The sequence below is a fragment of the Pleurodeles waltl genome, chromosome 1_1 (genome assembly GCF_031143425.1).
Source record: "Pleurodeles waltl isolate 20211129_DDA chromosome 1_1, aPleWal1.hap1.20221129, whole genome shotgun sequence".
Lineage (NCBI taxonomy): Eukaryota > Metazoa > Chordata > Amphibia > Caudata > Salamandridae > Pleurodeles > Pleurodeles waltl.
In genome coordinates, this window is record NC_090436.1 from 142,953,993 (window position 1) to 142,966,668 (window position 12,676).

At 51.6% G+C, this 12,676-nt stretch overlaps 1 protein-coding gene across 2 annotated transcripts in view; it reads right to left on the reverse strand.

Moving 5' to 3' along the window:
• Positions 1-12,676, reverse strand: part of DYM (dymeclin) — a 917,326-nt gene that overhangs the window by 28,290 nt on the left and 876,360 nt on the right. The gene's annotated exons all lie outside the window — the stretch shown is intronic.

Consider the following 12,676-nt stretch of genomic DNA (forward strand, 5'->3'; position numbering starts at 1 on the left):
AGAGCCAGACGTACAGCCCGTAACTCTAACAGATTGATGTGAAAAATCTGTTCCTCTGGAGACCAAAGACCTTTGATCTCCAGATCCCCCAGATGAGCTCCCCACCCTAGAGTGGAAGCATCCGTTATGACTGTGGCCACTGGTGGCGACTGCTGGAACGGCTTTCCTTGTGAAAGATTGTTGCTTGCAATCCACCACTTCAAATCCACAGCAGCATCTCCGGAGATCTTGACAGTACCCTCTAGATCCCCTCTGTGTTGAGACCACTGCCTTCGGAGGCACCACTGAAGAGCCCTCATGTGCCAGCGAGCATGCGTGACCAACAGAATGCAGGAGGCAAAAAGACCGAGCAGACGAAGGACCTTGAGGACTGGAACTACCGCTCCATTTCGAAACATTGGAACCAAATCCTGAATATCTTGAATCCGCTGAGGCGGAGGAAAGGCCCGACCCAATGTTGTATCCAGTACTGCCCCTATGAACAGGAGGCGCTGAGAGGGCTCCAGGTGAGATTTGGGCTCGTTCACCGAAAAGCCCAGGTCGAACAACAACTGGGTTGTTGACTGCAGATGACGCAACACAAGCTCCGGGGACTTGGCTTTGATCAACCAATCGTCCAAGTAAGGGAATACTGCTATCCCCTTCCTTCTGAGCTCTGCCGCAACCACCGACATCACCTTCGTGAAGACTCGAGGTGCTGAAGTAAGACCAAACGGAAGGACCGCAAACTGGTAGTGTTGCGATCCCACCACAAACCGGAGATACTTCCTGTGTGACTTGAGTATCGGGATATGAAAGTAAGCATCCTGCAAGTCGACAGACACCATCCAGTCTTCCATGTTCAACGCCAAAAGCACCTGTGCTAGGGTCAGCATCTTGAACTTTTCCTGCTTGAGGAACCAATTCAAGATCCTCAGGTCCAGAATTGGTCTCAAACGACCATCCTTCTTGGGAATCAGGAAATACCTTGAGTAAACTCCTTGACCCCTTTCCTGCTCCGGGACCAACTCCACCGCGCCCTTTAAAAGGAGGACTTCTACCTCCTGTTCTAGCAACAGGAGGTGTTCTTGTGAACAATACGAAGGGCAGGGCGGGATGAGGGGCGGAAACTCCCGAAAGGGAAGGGTGTAGCCTTTTCCCACAACACTGAGAACCCAAGTGTCCGACGTAACAGTCTCCCATTTGGTGAGAAAATGCTGTAATCTTCCCCCTACAGGAGAGGAGTGAGTGGGAAATGGTGGAAGCCTAAGGCTGCTTCCCCTGCTGCACCCCGCCAGAGGATGAGGAAGAGGCAGAGTGCTGCTGAGAGGCTCCCCTGGTGCGGACCCTACCCCTCCCCCTAAAAGATCTATAGGGGTGGGAAGAGGCAGGTTGCTGATATCTTCCCCGAAAGGAAGAGGAGGAAGAGCCACGCCCAAATCCACGAAACCTCCTGAAGAATCTGGAAGAGGCCGTGGAAGAAGGAGCTTGGAGTCCCAACGACTTAGCCGTGGCCCTGCTCTCCTTAAAACGTTCCAAGGCCGAATCAGCCTTAGCCCCAAACAGTTTGTCCCCATCAAACGGGAGATCCAACAATGTGGACTGTACATCTGCCGAAAAGCCCGAGTTACGGAGCCAGGCCTGTCTCCTTTCCACCACAGTTGTGCCCATTGCTCTGGCTACCGAGTCGGTGGTATCCAGTCCCGTCTGGATAATTTGGGTCGCAGCAGCCTGGGCATCAGAGACAAGATCCAAAAGACCCTGGGGAAGCTCTGTAAACGAAGAGGAGATGTCATCCATCAGAGCATGAATATACCTCCCCAGGATACAGGTCGCATTAGTGGCCTTTAACGCCAGACTGCAGGACGAAAAAATCTTCTTCGACTGCGCCTCTAGCTTTTTTGAGTCTCTGTCCCCAGGCACCGTCGGGAAAGAACCAGGCGCTGACTTGGACGAACAGGAGGCCTGCACTACCAAGCTCTCCGGCGTAGGGTGCCTAGATAGGAAACCAGGATCAGTTGGAGCCGTCCGATACCTCCTGGCCACGGCTCTGTGAACTGCTGGGGAAGATGCCGGCCTCTTCCACACCTCTAAAACCGGATCCAGCAGAGCGTCATTAAAAGGTAACAGAGGCTCCGCCGCGGCTGAGGCCGGATGCAACACCTCCGTCAAAAGGTTTTGTTTTGCCTCCACCACCGGCAAAGGCAGGTCCAAAAAACTAGCTGCCTTCCGTACCACTGTATGAAAGGAAGCAGCTTCCTCAGTATATTCCCCCGGGGACGAAAGGTCCCACTCAGGGGAAGTGTCCAGCCCACTGGCCGACTCCAGTCCACGCAGCCCATCACCCGAGTCCTCTAGCTCTCCTTCCTCTAGGGCTCGTTGGTACTCCTGCTCTTCTAGTACCCGGAGAGCACGCCTCCTTGAATGCAGTCGTTGCTCAATCCGCGGAGTCGACAATGCCTCCGCCGAAGTCGGAGATCGGCGCCGATCTTCCGAAGCCACCGACGCCGCATCCGGCGCCACGGGTAACTTCGGCGCCGACTGAAGAGCAGCTGAAACAGATGGACCCACCGGAGTCACAGGCCGAAATCTCGACGTCGACGGGATGGAAATCCCTGGGGCCAATCCCTCCGAAGCCACCGGAGCGGCCACTGGCGCCGACACTGGCGCCGAGCCCACGTTCCCAAACGGGAGAAAGGGCATAAAGGGTGCCGGCCGAAGAGGCGCAGGATCACCCAAAGAAAAGGCCAAAGGCCCAGCCGGAGCACCCCCTGGAGCCATCTGTTGGAAGATGGCATACATCGCATTCAAGAATGCGGAACTATCGGCTCCAGGGGTGGGAAAAGCCGGATACTGGGGTGCCTGTCTCGGAGGCGACCCCGACTCCGGCCTCGGCGTCTGCGCCGGAGAAAACACTTGAGGCTCCAATACCTCAATCACCGACGCCTGTCCAGGCGAAGTTGGTGACGCCGGAGAGGGCAACGGCGTCGAAGGATGCGGCGTCACCGTGGGGCTGACCTCCCATGTCTTTCGGCGCCGATCCGGAGACCTGGAACGAGCCTCCCTTGAATGACGCCGAGATTCTCTACGGCGCCGGGAGTCTCGATGACGCCGATGTTTTGGAGAAGACTTCTTGTGATGCTTCTCCTTTGACTTGGCCATAAACAGCTTCGCCTCACGTTCTTTAAGGGCCTTCGGATTCATGTGCTGACATGAATCACAAGTCGAGACGTCGTGGTCGGAGCTCAAACACCAAAGGCAATCGGAATGAGGATCCGTCACCGACATCTTGCCTCCACACTCACGACAAGGCTTAAATCCAGACTTTCTCTGCGACATTATTTCCACAGAGAAAGAGTACGCAGCAAGATATACACTGTAACCGCAAGAGTAACAGTTGCTCCCTCGAAGATAACCGTTTCGAATGCACGGAAAAAAGGGAACTGACGTCCGCACGTCGTCGAGGACCTCTTATTGCCTGTATGACGTCAGACGGCGTCGCGTGCGAGACAGTGACGTCCTCGTCGACGTGCAGAGACTAGTAAGAAGATTTCTGTAGAATGCTGGCGCCATGGGAGTATTCATGAGGTGAGGAATCCACAGGTAGTTGTATCCATCAGAATGTTAAGCACAGGTTAATTTAGTGACTTTTGTGGTTCACCCTAGCAGAAATTGTGGTACTTGCATGAGCAGGTTTAACACCCACTCAGCCAACAACCCAATTTCTCACATAAGTAGAATGCCTTCAGCCAGCAAATCAATGAAGAATATGAAGAATATGAAGAGTGGCCTCTTTGGACTTCGGGCTCCAGATATCACTGACCATGCAAAAGAGCAAGATCCCACTATCAAGCTCTACTCCTCTCACACTCAGAAAAAGGTAGTATTTACATTGAGATATAACCATCTTGAAATGACATTTTTAAAGATGTGTTCAGCTCTACCTTTCAGAAGCTCATTTGCACATCCTCACTGAATTCTTGGCTGCACTATAAAATAAGGTAACCCTGTATTACCCCCTAACAAACAAGACTTGGCTGGATCCCAAAGATCCAGGGTCAATGAAAAAATCAGCCATCATGGTTGTTTTGAAAGTCTGCTCCAGGCGCATCTCTGACTGTTGCAGAGGTACCCAGTATATTCATTCAGAATGGGTGAATGATACTCATGCTGCTCATTAATACAAACAACGCCAGCAATTATTTCAAACAAGTACATCGGGTATGGCTTTGTTCCATGTCCTCACAATGACTCTTTAATTCACAAGTCCAAAAACCATCAATATTTAAGGCAATTGGACCTATTCTTGAAATAGCTTTGTTTGCTGTATTAACAGTAAAGACTTTGACAGAGCAAACAGCAACACAAACATTTATTGTATCATTGTCTTTTCTGTGTTACACACACCTATATGTTACTTTTAATTTTCCCACACGGTGTGATCACTTGAACATGAACACAGTCGTACAAGTTACTTACCTTCGTTAACTAAATATCTGGTAGAGACATATTCTATTTGCAGATTCCTAACCTTAGAATATCCCCCAGGCGTCAGACTGGATCCGGAGATTTTTCTTTGAGCAATACCCTTGCGCGTTGGTAGGTGGCGTCGGTCGACACCGCGGGTGTCGTAGTCGCCATGATGACGTCGGGAGTAGTACATAGATGCTGCCTCAGCACAGTGACATCGGTTTTGTTTAACAACTTTACACGCCAAAGCACAGAGCCGCTAAGAACACTGAGATTGGTGAGCCAGAGCTAAGGACCTGAAGGGGGAATCCCTGTCGCTAGAAATCAGTTCGCAAGCATTCGGTAAGGAATCTGCAACTAGAAAATGTCTCTACGAGATATTTAGTTACCAAAGGTAAGTAACTTGTACATCTGATAGAGACTTCTAGTTACAGATTCCTTACCTTAGAATAGATACCCAAACAATTCCATCCTTGGAGGTGGGCTGCGAACCAAGATCATACTAGAAAGTCCTGTAGGACCGAACGACTAAAGTAGCCGTCCCGACGGACCTGACTGTCCATGCAGTAGTGTTTAGCAAACGTGTGCAGGGATGGCCACGTAGATGCCTGGCAGGACAGGACAGGAACTCCGCGTGCTAACGCAGTGGAAGCAGCAGTCGCTCTGGTGGAATGAGCGCGCAAGCCCTCAAGGGGTTGCTTCTTGGCCAAAGCGTAGCACATCTTGATGCAAATAAGCACCCATCGAGAGATGGTACGTTTTTGCACCGCCTTCCCTTTCTTCGCACTCGCATACCCGACAAAGAGTTGATCGTCCACCCGGAAATCTTTAGTACGCTTAAGATAGAACGCCAATGCTCTTTTTGGGTCTAGACAGTGGAGTCTCTCCTCCTCATGGGAAGGATGTAGGGGTGCGTAAAAAGTAGGCAGGGTGATGGACTGGCCTACATGAAAAGGTGTAACCACCTTGGGACGGAAGGAAGCCTTAGTGCGCAACACCACTTTGTCAGGGTGCACAGACAAGAATGGAGGTTTGGACAAAAGGGCCTGAAGCTCACTCACCCTGCGAGCAGAAGTGATGGCAACAAGAAAAACAGTCTTGAAGGTGAGGAGCCGCAAGGGACAATTGTGTATTGGCTCAAAGGGAGTACACATTAAATAAGTAAGGACAAGACTGAGGTCCTACTGAGGCATGATAAATGGAGTGGGAGGAAATAAGTGGGTGAGATCTTTTAGGAAAGTACTCACAATAGGAGATTTAAAGAGTGAGGGCTGATTAGGTAACCTAAGAAAGACTGAAACGGCAGGAAAATACCCTTTAAGGGTGCCCAAAGCAGAGCCCTGCTGGGCCAAAGAAAGAATTAACAAAAGAACCTCAGATAGAGTGGCAGAGAGGGGATCAACAGATTTGTTGGTGCACCATGCCACAAATTTATGCCAACGACAGGCGTATACCGTTTTGGTGGGGGATGCCTGGCTGCCAAGATAACATCACAGACTTCGGTGGAAGGTCAAAAGTCGTCTACTGGCGCTGCTCAATCTCCACGCATGAAGGCGGAGACAAGTTCAGGTGAAGAACTGTCCCCTGCTGCTGCAACAGAAGATCCACCCGAAGAGGCAGTCTGAAATGGAGGCTTGATAGCCATACTCAATAGCTCTGGATACCATACTCTCCGTGCCCAGTCCAGAGTCACCAAGATGACTTGCGCCCGGACGTTCCTGATCTTCTTGAGAACTCTGGGCAGAAGTGGTATAGGTGGAAACACGTAAAGGAGGCCAGAGTTCCACTCGCGACGAAAAGCTTATCCAAGTGAGTGCCACCTTGGAAACTCCAACGCACAAAACAGCTGACATTGCGCGTTCTCTGCAGAGGCAAACAGATCTAGCCAAGGCTCTCCCCACTACTGAAAGAGACCTTGAGCCACCTCTGGATGGAGATACCATTCGTGATCGGCTGTGCATCGACGGCTGAGTTTGTCCGTTCCGCCGTCGAGAGAACCCACCAGATGTTGAACCACCAGGGTAATGCCCTGATGTTCCAGCCTTGTCCAGAGACGTACTGCCTCCTGACAAAGGGTCCAGGACCCTACTCCACCTTGTTTGTTGCAGTACCACATGGCAGTAGTATTATCCGTGAACACCTGCACTACCTTCCCTTTGAGAGAGGGAAGAAATGCTTTCAATGCAAGCCTGACCGCCCTGAGCTCCAAAAGACTGATATGGAGCCCAGACTCCGCCGCAGACCAGAGGCCTCTGATCTCCGCCTCTCCCATGTGGCCGCCTGAACCCAAAAGCGACGCATCTGTCGCTATAGATAGATCTGGTTGGGGAAGGGAGAGGGATCTGCCATGGACCCAATGCGGATTCGAAAGCCACCACTGCAGGTCTTTCGCAGTCCACTCTGAGATCTGGACCATGTCGGAAAGATTCCCCTGATGCTGCACCCACTGGAACATCAAGTCCCACTGCAGAGCCCGCATATGCCATCTGGCATGTGTCACTAGCAAGATGCAGGAGGCCATGAGGCCCAGCAGCCTCAGAATCAGTCTCACCGAAGCCTAAGACGGAGGCTGAAAGATCGTAATCATAGCCTGAATATCTTGGACTTGCTTTTCAGGAGGATAAGCCTGAAACTGCACTGTGTCCAGAACAGCTCCGATGAAAGGGAGCGTCTGAGAGGGAGTCAGGTGTGACTTCAGCACGTTTATAGTGAACCCCAGCGTGTGCAGGTGGCTCGCCGTAGTCTGAAGGTGGGAGACAACTTCCTGGGGCGAGTTCACCTTCAACAGCCAGCCGTCGAGGTAGGAGGCCCCTAACCTGTGCAGATGAGCTGCAACCACCACCATCACTTTCGTGAACACACGAGGGGCGCTGACCTGCTTCACACTGCGACCCTGGTCTCACCGATTCAGTCATCAGACGACTTCACCGAGCCGCATCTCGCAACGCGAACTGTGGGCCCGCACTCCGGTATCACCTGCTCACATTGCAGCCTTGGCCTCCCTGACGACGCGTTGTTTCTGGTGACACCTGCGCCGCTGCTTGCAACATGGCCTGTGGACACCGCTTGTGAGGAGCACGAAGCACTGTCCCGACCCGTCCCGCACCGCAGCCCCGGTCCACCGACGCCAGCATCATCGACTCCAGTGTCGTCACCAGGCATCCCTGCCTGCACCGTGGCTTGTGGACACTGCTCGTGAGGGTCACAGAGGACCGTCCCCTTTTGCACCGCTGGCTTGGGCCTACCGACGACAGCACTTCCGCAACGACGCCGCCGCTGCCTGCACCGTGACCTGTGGACACTGCACATTGCACCGCCCCGCTTCACACTGAAGCCCTGGTCTCACTGATGCCGCTGGACGCAGTCACTGAGCCGCTGCCTGCACCGTGACCTGTGAGCAACGCACGTCGCATCATCCAGCTTCGCACCGCAGCCCCGACGCCACCATCGCCGGTGCACCTGAGTTCTTCAACCCGGAGTTCGATCCGCAAGGTGTGTGATTTCAGGGGCCCGACTCCCACACCGACTCCGGAACAGACACTGCGACACCAGCGACGCCGCTCTCCGGAGCTCACCGCGAGGATCACTGCAAAACCAAGGTACTGTTTGCAGGTCTTCCCGACACCGTAGCTGGCCCGCGATGCCATGACCGGCCTTAACTGATGGTTTTGTTGATCACAACGCCGTGATAGCCCCAGATGGAGCTATCGACTTCAAGGAACTGTATTTTTGAGTAAATCTTGCATAATTCATATTTTTATTACTGTGTGTTGGATTTTCATCGTATTGGGTCATGTTTTACATAGATAAATAATGGCTATTTATTCTAAAACTGGTGTGGTGTCCTTTTGTAGTGTTTTCATTTATTTATTACTGTGTGCTATGTGAAACTGCTTTACACATTGCTTCAGAGATAAGCCTAACTGCTCGTGCCGAGGTACCAAGGGGGTGAGCCGGGATATCTCCCTTATCCTGACTAGAGCGAGGGTCCCTACTTGGGCAGGGTGCAAACCGACTGCCAACTGGAGACCCCATTTCTAACACTGGTTGTTAGCGGTGAGGATAGGACTTGCATTTGCACTTGACCCACAGTGATTGGTGTACACTTCTACCAGATCAACGACCACTAAGTGCCACATACAGATTTTTGTTTTTGATTTTCTTTCCTCTTGACCTATTTTGGATCTCAAGTTCAAGTGAACCCCAACAACACCATGTCTCAGACAAGAGCATCATAAGTTGCATCCCAGGATGTGGTCTTTGAGGTGGATACGGTGGAAACCTATACTTTGAAGGAACTAAAAGCAGTTAGCAAAAACCTCAAAGTTCAGGACATAGGCCTCACCAAGGAGGAGAAACTACAAAAGGCGCTGAGGGACTGGGTAGCAGCCAGAGCTGCCAGTGGGCACTCTGAGAAGCCAATTAAGGAGGCCAGGGAGCTGAGTCCCAGGGAGAATGTGCTGAGGGTACAGGTGTTGCTGTGGTTCAAGATACCCCCTGGGTCAGGCAGCAGTGGTGGTTCTAAGGGCCTGACTCCAGAGGAGCTGGAGGACAGGAGGGAATAACCCTTTCGAACGATCTGCAAAACCCACCTGCTGTAGTGATGGATTCCCAGTGGGGCAGGTGATGGTGAATCCTGCCGCCAACTGGATCGGAGTGAGGGGACAGACTAGGAGGGTTTGGAGGCTGCAGCATGGGCAGAGGTGGACTGGGCAGACCTCTGGTTCCCTGTCCCATGCTCAATTGGGATTCTGCGTCCCCGGCCACGCAGCAGCTGAACTGCATGGGTCGCACGGTGGCTGGGTGGGGGACGCGACAGAGAGCCCATTCTGTGGCCGTGAAAGGGGAGAAAAGCGGACTGCTGGCGGTGAGGGGCAGCAGAAAGACCAAGGGACTGAGCCGTAGCCCGGGAATCCTTGAATCTCTCCAAGGCCGAGTCCGCTTTGTCTCCAAAGAGACGGGAGTCATCAAAGGGTATGTCCATGAGAGACTGTTGGACATCCCCTGAAAAAACAGAAGTACACAACCAGGCGTGGCGTCTCAAGGCCATCGTCGTAGCACCTGATCTGCCCAGAGAGTCGGTCGTGTCCAGCCCACATCGGATTGTGAACTTTGCAGCATCTCTACCATCGTTGATAGCTTGGGAGATGGTAGCATGGGCCTCCTCCGGTATCTGCAGCAGAACTTGCGCAACGTATCCCACAAAGAGTGGGTATAGCGGCCCAACAGGCATGCAGTGGTCACAGACCGCAGTGCGAGACTGGAGGAAGAAATCGTCTTTTTCCAAAATTGTTCCAGCCTTTTTGATTCCCTATCCGGGGGTGAGGAAGGGAAAGTGCCTGAGAAAAAGGAAGCGTGGATGACAAGACTCTGAAGCGTGGGGTGTTGGAACAGGAATGTAGGGCCCTTCGGAGTAGGCCGATGGCGGTGTGCGATAGTCCTATTCACAGGAGCCCCTGTGTTGGGTTTGGACGAAGTAGCCAAAAGGACATCGGTGGGGGCTTCATTGAATGGTAAAAGGGCCTCAGATGTGGAAGTCCCTGGTTTAAGCACCTCTGTCAGGAGGTTGGACGTGACCTCTACAGGTAGCTCAAGGCCAAGGACCACGGGCGTCCTACTGACCACCACAGCATAAGTTGCTCTCTCCGTTGTAGCCACGGTAGGAGGAGACAGCATGCCAGCGTCTCGAGAAGTCTCCAGTCCACTGGCCTCGCCCAATTCCTGTGCCAAGTCCGAAGATGGGTCATCCTGGTATTCATAAGGATCCAGAGACCCCTCCAACCCTTCCCCAAATTTGTACCCATGGGAAAAAGGGTCCAAATCCGACCTGGGTGAGTAGGCCCCATCGAAGACAGAGGCAGCATCGGCCGACGCTGCTCCAACTTGTCAGGGATAAGGATCGGTTCGACGACGATAGTGGGCACAACTGATGTCGGGAGCATCAACAATTGAACCGGCACCAGGAAAGGTCTCAGTGGTGCGACCGGCGTCGGTGCGGATCTGTGAACAGAGGGGACCTCTGTGGCCGGAGCCGAAGCCGCCAGTGCGGAACCCGAAGGCCCCTCAATGGAACACCTTGGGCTCAAAGGCGCCGTATCATGGTCGTTCACCCAAAAATGAGGTGCATGGCCTCATAGAACTCTAAGTTGGGCGGGGGTCGCTCTGGCTCCCGGAAATTCGGGGAAGCGCAGAGTGAACCCAGAAGCAGGCTCCGGGGTCGGAGGCCTTGAGCACTGACACTCCTCCTGCGTTGCATCAGCCGACGCTCCTCCTGCGTTGCATCAGCCGAGCGACGGGGCAAAGTTGAAGTGCGATGGGACCGCTTTGACGACTTCTTTTTCTTACCTGTACCCGAAGAATTGGAGGAAGACGAGTGGTGGTGGCTCCGTGAACGGTCTTGAGACCTTCATCTCGAGCGAGACCGGGACCTAAGCAGAGTCGAGCGCCGGGCCGCCATGAGCTTGAGAGAACGCTCCCTCAAGGACTTCGGGTGCATGGCCCAGCACTCGGGAGAACAAATTTGGGTTGTGGTCACGCTCCAGGCACCACAAACAAACCCGATGCAGATCTGTCACCTACATCATTCAGTGACAGTCTTCACAGGGCTTGAACCCGGTCTTTGGGGACATCTTCGACGCACCAAAAAACTCACACAAAATTCAAAAAAGGGTCGAAATCGGTCAAAAAGAGACCAGGGTAGCTCTCTCCGGATCAGCGCGTGGTGCGGTAAAAATAGAACTGACGTCACTGCGCTGAGGCGGTGACTATGTACTACTGCCGACGTCATCACAGCAACTACGACACCAACGACGCCCGTGGAGTCGACTGACCCCACTTACCGACGTGCAAGGGTTTTGTTCGAAGAAAAATGTCCAGATCCAGTCTGAGGCCTGGGGGAAATTCTAAGGTAAGGAATCTGCAACTAGAAGTCTCTATCAGATAATATGTATTATACATTATGAAAATATTACAAAAAACTATTATGGTTGATGTCTGTCTTCACTCAATTAATTTGTTATACCATAATGAATAATAAGTAATGTTTATTTGCAATTGATTACCCCACAAATGACCACTGTTTCATATGTGCTTATAATTCTGGAAACATTAGGCAAGACAATCATCCTCCGTTGTTTTCTTGAATGTGCAGTTTCTGGGCTGTTAGAGGTACTCTTAGTACAGAGGTCAAGGATTAAATGGTCATAGTCATATCTACACTACTACCTATCCTACACAGTCCTGTTTTGAAAACTGGAATACTCATGGATACTCACAGCAGAGGTGTGTTGATTAACCTTGTGTCGGGCACCAGTACGCTCTGTGCAGGATTCAATATGACAATATTCTAGTATTGATGTCTTTAGAACCCTGCATATGATACAATATCCAGCCATGTGCAGAGCCATCCCCATTCCCAGGAGAAAGGTTTCAGGCAGAGGTATGTATCAGCTCTGGAGATCGTAAGTCTACAAGTAGAAATGGTTCACATCATTTTATCAAAGAGGGGGTGCTTACAGAACGTTTCTTTATGTTGTGATATTGTGGGGTTTTGATCCTTTTTAAAAATATCTGTTACACTAAAGTTTTACTGCAGCGCCCTTATAAGATTGTGTAGGGTGTTGTGTATCATGTGTGCACACCAATATCTTACTTGTGACAGAGTCTACTGGTATTCAACGATTGCTGGCGCCAGTCAAATCTAGTAAGCCAGCTTTTACAGTGCAATGGTGAATTGCAATGGGGGTGAGAAGACATTTAAGTCTAGTTCCTCTCCCCCAGTGAAAGGGGAATGTGATGTTCTCTATGCTCCCTGTTGAGTGGCATAGAGGACTGTTATCCAGAATATAAAGTGAGCTATGAAACTAAATTCCATTGGTGCTCACAGGACATAACGCCATTCCACCATATAGAAAGCCTTTGTAGCATGCATAGGTGCCTGGGTCTGGCCCAGGCCCACATCCTGCTCCTGGGCTCTCTGGGTGACATGTGTTGTATGAGTGGTCTGCTGAACATGTTCAGGCAACGAATCAAATCTGATCTGGATGCATTATTCAAAACATACAGTTTGACTGCTGATAATCGTAAATCCGACGTTCAAAGATGGATTGGATGGTAACTTCAGTTCTTCAGATGGTGTATCATCATAGTCCACAGGATTAGTACAGCAACTAAATCAACAGGTATTAAGGTGCTATGTAGTGAAAACCAAAGGCCAATCAATTCAAAC